General features: G+C 35.9%; 1 protein-coding gene and 1 long non-coding RNA gene across 2 annotated transcripts in view; one reads left to right on the forward strand and one right to left on the reverse strand.

Moving 5' to 3' along the window:
• LOC136799489 (sodium/potassium-transporting ATPase subunit beta-3-like) overlaps positions 1 to 7,719 on the forward strand; it is a gene marked incomplete in the record, with an annotated part of 55,906 nt that overhangs the window by 18,251 nt on the left and 29,936 nt on the right. The window contains 1 exon segment of the mRNA XM_067056204.1: positions 1,709 to 1,822.
• Positions 6,181 to 7,719, reverse strand: part of LOC136799493 (uncharacterized) — a 4,703-nt gene continuing 3,164 nt past the window's right edge. Inside the window, exons 2-3 of the long non-coding RNA XR_010845528.1 lie at positions 7,079 to 7,138; positions 6,181 to 6,582 (exon numbers count right to left, since the gene is read on the reverse strand). This is a non-coding gene — a long non-coding RNA (uncharacterized lncRNA). The remainder of the gene's footprint in view (positions 6,583 to 7,078; positions 7,139 to 7,719) is intronic.

Genomic DNA, 7,719 nt, shown 5'->3' on the forward strand with positions numbered 1-7,719 from the left:
AATTTCTATAGTTAGTCAGGAAAGTAGAATTGAAAATACAATCATGTGCAAAAAATTGTCGTGGTCCAATTTAAGTGATTATAACGATTTTTGCCGAAGACCTCTCTTTCTATTTTTGGGAAAGGCGTAAATCTCAATTCGCAAAAATTATTTCCGTTTAAATAAATTGACAAAATAAATCAAAAGCAAATACCTTGGAGGCGATTTTCACTTTGGAGTAAAGTTATTTTGGCGAATGACAGCCTAAAACTTATACCTTAAGGGAAGAAATTTTCACGAGAAGAAATTTTCGCGGAATTTAATTTCGCGAATCAGAGTTTCAAAATGGCAAATTTCGCGGAATTTAATTTCGCGAGTGTGCCGATTTCAAAAGTTTCACAGAATTTAATTTCGTGGTTGAGGGAATTATTTGTCTACGAAAAGCCCTATTTTGCCCTAAAAAGACCAATTTTTAGGAGTGATTTTTTTAATTGTGAGAATGTTCGTGTTTCGCGGAATTTGATTTTACGGCTAAGCCATTTTGGTGTTTTTCACGGAATTTAATTTCGCAAATTACGCCCAAATTCGCGAAATTAAATTCCGCGAAAATTTCTTCCCTTAAGGTAGTTTCGATTAAGAAAGGGAAAATTTCGATTTTAAAGACCATAAATATTAATCTAGGCAAGAAATAATTTCGACGACCCATCACTTTTTTTCCATTTTCGTAAGTAATATTTCTTACGCAATAGTTAGTTTCCTATAAAGAACCAGTGAACCAAAGAACCGATGAACCAGTGAACCAGTGAACCACGAACCAATGAACCAGAGAACCACGAACCAGTGAACCATGAACCAGTGAACCATGGACCAGTGAACCATGGACTAGTGAACCAAAGAACCACGAACCAAAAAAACTAGTTAACCACGAACCAATGAACCAGAGAACCACGAACCAGTGAACCATGAACCAGTGAACCATGGACCAGTGAACCATGGACTAGTGAACCAAAGAACCACGAACCAAAAAAACTAGTTAACCACGAACCAATGAACCAGAGAACCACGAACCAAAAAAAAACAGTGAACCAGTGAACCAATGAACCAGAGAACCATGAACCAGAGAACCAGTGAACCAGAGAACCATGAACCAGTGAACCAAAGAACCAGTGAACCAAAGAACCACGAACCAAAGAACCAAAGAATCACGAACCAAAGAACCAAAGAACCACGAACCAGTGAACTAGTGAACCGGTGAACCATGAACCATGAACCAGAGAACCATGAACCAGTGACGATTTCAGCATCTCATACATTGCAAGCTTGCCCCAGAGGGTGCCTAAAAATAGGGTTTTTTGGACTTTGTGTGAAATTGCTTCATTAGAGCCGGTTAGTTTTTTCTGATTTTTTTTGCATAGAGATAGAGGACAAGGTTCTCTAAAAAGTGGCTGAAGTAGTTTTTTTTCGTAAAATTCTTTTTGGCCGCAAAAATCGAATTTTCTTATTTGGATTTCTGAAGCTTTTCTGACCTTTTTAAGAAAATTAAAACAGGTTACTCCAGATTTGGGGTAACTCTCGGACGGAAATTTTGTACACGATAAGCATCCCCTATATCAAAACTTATCAAAGGGGATGCGTTCAGCCTAGAGGATAACTGAAGAAATGTGTAAGAAGCTACTAAAGTTAGCCACCTAAGCTGTTTCTTTATTCATTTAAATTCTTGTCTCTTTAGTAAACAGCAATGGGAAGAAGAGGCCTTGTTACGCATGCGCTCCAAATCTTGTCCACCAATCAGATTGCACCATCAACATATTTCGTCCAATCACAGCCGACCTTCCTCCTCTTCATCATCTAAATACGAAGAATCGTTTCAAGGTAATATTTCTTACTGATGTTTAGCACACCCCTGTCTCACAACCCCTGTGGAATTTTTTCTTCAGTTGGGATAAAAATTATATTGTTCCAAGGTTATATAATCCAGTGGGGTGGTTTTGGAGCGTAATTTTTAAACATTGAATTTTGAATGGGATCAAATCAAAGTCAATTTCCCAATGGGTTTGAAATTCTAGGGTATTTTTCCACCGGGGACGAAATTTCTGCCAAATTTTCACATTGACACATGGGTGTGTTAGCAAATAATCATACTTCTTTGAATAAATGGAAAAAGGAGGAATGAAAGAGATAACTGATAAACAGGGCAGCTTCGTTTTTTGGGAAAGTGTTGGGAAATTCCTCCCCACTTTGTCCCAATTTTATTCGACCCACCAGGCTGCTCTGCTTGGGCCATAGGTAGTCGCCCCTTTTTGAATTTGAGACATTAGCGCTCTTCTCTTCCAAAAAAGGTAAAAAGGGGCATTGTAGTAATTAAAGGACGTGTTGGCTGCGGAGGTTTAAAGGTTTAAAGGAGGTTTTTTCTTTTCTGAAAATGACAGTAGTCTAATCTACAATATTATGAGTTTTAATTTTTTAAACTATCCAGATAATTCTCAAAATAAGCAATAAGCTTTGATAGCTGAAATTCTCTTAAAAGCAGGGCAATTTTTTTTTGACTTAATTGAAAACGAACAGTTTTTAGTCCTAGATCCCTCAATCATATTTTGGGTGGAGAGCTTTATCGTAAAGTCAATTCTTTGCTAAATTTGTTTATGGGTGTGGGCACTTTTCCACTAACTTGGAGAGAGCTTTGAACTTGGCGATTATCTTTAAAAACATGAAAATTAAATATCTTGTCCCTCAAAAGGGTGTAAATTTTTCGAAATTTGAAAAATTGACTGAATACTTAAAGCACTGGTCTATCTAGATCCCGGGGGGACTAGGCTTGGAGAATGACAGGCGAGATGACAGGTATGTGTGGATCGGACCTTCGAAACCGAACTTTAGAGAGCAAAATTTTCAAAAGATTTCCTCCCTGTTGAGAGATTTTTCATGATTTTCATACCCTGAAATAAGGTATTATTTTTACACAAGTGTTCTGGTTTCATATCAGACACATATTTTATATCAGGACAGTGTCTGCCTATTTATAAGCAAAAAAAGTGTTTTTCTTTTCCTCTTTCTGACCAATCTTGCTCCATATCCGTGTCAATCCAATGTGAAAAAGCTTGTGAATTAAAATTGATGAGTTAGCAAACGATATCACTCTTATATAAAAACAAAACTCTTAAAAATCCCTTCCCTTACAGAGACTTAAACTTTTTATATTGTTTTTACTCAGAGAGACTTGGGAAGGTAAAAAAGCGGACCCTTACCGTCGGCACATAATCCAGCAACTAATTTCTACTAAGTACCCCTCCCCCGGATCTAGAAGACACGTAATGACGCCGTAAAATCGACAAAAATCCAAGAAAATTAGTCTCTAAGGGCTGGTTTCAAAGTTTGTCTCGTACATACCCATAACATTTTAATTCTAGTGCCCTCCGGCTGTCATGATAGTTCGGTTATTAAATATTCGGGAGCTACTTTCCATGCCTTTTTTTCCATTAACTTCCAAGTCTGAAGGACTAGACTCGAGACTCCTGGATGGGAAATGAAGCCCACGTATTTCCCATCTAGGACGCCCATGCGTGGATTTTATACACACGCCGGATTGAAAGTAAAATTTATCGTGACATTTAAAAAAATGCAGTCCTTAAAAACAAAGAAACCGCTAGATACAATACATCGTCATTATTATTGCGGCGCGTCCTAAGCGCGTTCTGGATGGGAAATAAGTGGCTTCACTTTTTCTTGCCTGGGAAAGGTCGGAGATTCTACTCTAGCCCTATGGGCTTTAAACTCAATGCTTTTTCCCACAAAAAGGTAAACTTGGAAAATTGTTAAGCTTATTCTATCTGTGTAGGGATGTTGCGGATTCATTTCGTGACTGCGAAGCACGGATTAAGTGTTCGATACAGAATTTTTTTGAAATTTTGGACGTTGAAGAATTTATGATTTTCATCTCCTAGACACACTCTAATCATCTTAAATAGAGTTAAATAGGTCCTTGTCTATTTAACGCCGGCCTCGATGGGCTATTCCAGAAAAACCTTGTACCCATAATGTTGAGGAGATCTTTTTTTTTTGGATTCTTTTCCAATTTTTCAGGACCCCTTTGGATTTTTTCTCCCATTTCTTTGGACCACCCTGGATTTTCGACCTCGTTTTTATACTGACCACTCTGGATTTTCAACCCGATTTTACTAACAAAGACCACCCTGGACGCCACAACCTCTGGAACATTCCACATTTCTGGAATAGCCCAATTCTGCTGCAGACAAACATAACGCCAATAAATCCGGGATAAAAAGGGCCGATGAAATTGATGAATTTGAAGAGAATTCTTTTGACTTGTAAAAAGTGAGAAAATTTACAATAAGCCTTCAAAGAAAAAAAGTTTATAAGACATTGTATTGAGTATTTATTAAGCATTAAAGTTTGTTTAACTTTATATTCTACCGCCACTCTTATTTAACCCCTATTTTCAACCCGCGGTCGTTAAGATTCTCGAAATGCTTAGACGGTGCAAATTCTCTCTATGTGTCTGTCTTTGACGAGGTCTTCGGACTACGTTTTCTTTGTTGATGTTTGACGACTACCCCCCCCCCCTCAGTGTAGCAGAAAATACGTACATGTTTTTCATAAGATTATCCAAAATTTTTGAAGCCTTCGGATGTTGTTAACCTTTTGAGTTTTGAGGCTATAAATATTCTTAATTTTATCATTTTGTGAGTACTTTTGTGAAATTTATTAAGAAAAATTGGTTGTTTTAGAGTACATAAAAACCTTTGGATTTTTTTAACGTTTTCTTAATATTTGGCCATCAAATTCTCGTGTTCTTATACACGCTTTTTTTTTATAAGAATGGTGTAAATCCATTTTATCATGGATATTCTTAACTTTTTTGGGAAAATCATCCTAAAATATTCTTAGGTTAGGGACCTAATTCAGACTAGATTTAACATTTAGTACATACGTCAGAAGCAGCCACCGGGGCAAAAAGGCGAAATAGCTGTTCCGATTTGCTAGCCAGGAGAATATTTCTAAAAAATTGACATATTTAGCTTCTTCGGAACAGCTCCAAATTTCCAGCTGGAAAAGTAAATTTTGTCTAGAAAAAGTCCCAGATTGTCAGGAATAGCTCTACAAAAGAACTTTTTGCTTTGTTCCTTAAAATAGCTGTTCCGATTTGCCAGGAGCAACTTTGTAATTCCACAGGAACAGCTCTCTATTTCCAGCTGGAGATAAAAAGGAAAGTATCTGTTCTAACGCCAGTGGCAATCTTTTTATTTCAAGGGAACAGCTCTCTATTTCCAGCTGGAGATAAAAAAGCAAAACATAGCTGTTCCGATTTACCAGGAGCGATTATGATACTTAATAGGAACAGCTCTGTATTTCCAGCTGGAAATTTATTTGGACAACAACTTCGAGAGTTAATTTGCGCAGTCCGAGGTAAGGGGTAGTGATAGAAAAGACCTTTACATGTTTTTTATAAGCATATCTAGGCTCATATATGGCAAAAATTTAAACACAAGCTAAACATTACTTTGAGCCTTCATTTTCAGAATTTGTTTGTTTTTGGCAGGATTTTCGAAATTTCTCTAAAACTTTGCTTAGGATATAAGCATCCGTCAAAGCATTTTCAGCTTTGTAAATCTCTCTATCTAAGCATTTCCGAGGCAGCTTTTGGGTTCATGTATTGTGAAACTTATTTTTCAGTAGAAATAATGGAATTATTATCGAGGGAGGCATATCATTTATAGTTATAGAAAAAAAGGATATATTCGCATTTTGCAGTAGTTAATAGTTAAAATTCATACCATTCACTCTCGATGGAAAGAATTTGGTTACTTTACAGGGTAAGAAAAAGGTACACATATTTCAAATGTATAGGCAGTACTGATTATGTACCAATAGAGACGAAAGATCTCCTAGTTGAATTTAGGTTGAAAGAAAATCTTGTTTCTTCACATATATTTCCAATTTTGAAAAGAATTTAATTAAGTTAAAAACAATAAATTGAAAAAAATAATATTATATAGAATATATAGAAACATGTATCAAAGAGAAATTTTGATAATCATATACCCTGTACTCGTACGGAATAAATAGTCCATAGTCCAGCATAGTCAGTTAACCTAACTTGTAAAACCACGACTCTGGGTAACTTGAGTTGTTTTTTGCGTTTCAAGGCAAAATGGTAATAAATCATAAGTTTCTTTAGGGGGGGGGTATAAAATAAAAATACAGTGGTCATACCCCCTTGACAATAATGGGTTTGAAAGTTTTACTGAATTCAAAAGAAGGGGGCGCTTGTACAAAAAGAGGAGGTCAATTTTAAAGGGGAGAAAGTTTATTTGAAAGAGAAACATTCTTGACATATCCGGTTAGCTAAATGAGCATACTGGATGCAATAGTTACTTCATCGTAAACGTTTGAGTTGGATTGTCTGACAATATATCATTTTAAAACATGGACTGTTCTAAAGATTTCAAAAGCTGAATCATCCATAGCCATTACAATTGAAGTCTTGCGTTATGTTTTCTCCTGCAGCAGTCTTATCACTGAAAGCCATCATTGGTATTTTGAATCTCATCCCATTTCACTTCATGTCCATCGTCCAGTTGATAACTGAAATGGAAACGGAAGTGCTTGATTAATAGGCAATGGTTAAAGCAGCAGGTATCATGAAAAAGAAGAGAAGTATGGATGAGAGGCAACCACTAGCGCGGTGTCATATGCGAGCTACTTAAATTTTCATAAATTTCCCATTTTTTTACAAACTATGACCCTTACATTTTATATCCATAGGGTAAACGAAATTTTTCCTGGGGCAACCTGGGGTTTTTAAGGAAAGTCAAGGGGCTAAAAGTTATCTTTAAAACCCGTGCACACTCACTTCCCCTTAAAGTATGAAGAACTTTTTCCAAGTTTTTTTTTTTATTTTTTGACATTTTCAATGGGTATCTAGTATGTGCCTTTTTTTAACTATTATTATTTTTTGCTTGAAAAGTTTTGTCCACCCCTGTATGGATTTTAAATGTCAGAACACCCAATAAATAGTAAACAAATTAGTGCAGTCAATTCAATTAAACTCTCAAATTCAAATGTTCAATAAAAACCATACCAATTTCTGCATTTTGAAATCTTGGAGCTTTGAATTCATGCCCAGGTCAATTCTTTATAGCTGAAATAAAAATATATAATCAGATAAAGATATATTACTGTGTGTACATCTTAAATAGTATATTTTGCAAACAGTGCCTCATATCTTTTCAACAACTTCGATTGAAAGTAAGGGTATTCATTACATGTACACACCTAAAGATCACTACTTTATAAAAAGTATGACTTACTCTTTTCATCCCCTTACTAGAACAAAAAGGTTTCATCTCCAAAGAAGTGTTAAGTGCAATGCCAAAGTGTTACTTTCTGCTTGACACATTTAAAACCTTATTATTGATGTCAAAAAGACAATCGTGACCACTACGTCAAAAGATACCGGCTAACTTTATTGGGAAGGAACTTTGGTTTTTAATGTGGCTAAAATGTGTAGCCGTATCGATTCATTTAATGATCCCCTTTGTAATCTAGCATAAACCATCTCAAAGGGAAAGTATTGTTGCTCGCAAAAACGCCTTTGAAGAAGGAGCGCGTCACAACATGTCAATCCCGAGAGACAATTTCATTTTAGAGAAAATGACAAGATATAGGTAACTCGCAAAAACGTCTGTCACATTGCTGTTTATCTTAAAATGTATATATATA

This window comes from Clytia hemisphaerica, unplaced genomic scaffold (assembly GCF_902728285.1).
Source record: "Clytia hemisphaerica strain Z4C2 unplaced genomic scaffold, Clytia hemisphaerica genome assembly, whole genome shotgun sequence".
NCBI lineage: Eukaryota > Metazoa > Cnidaria > Hydrozoa > Leptothecata > Clytiidae > Clytia > Clytia hemisphaerica.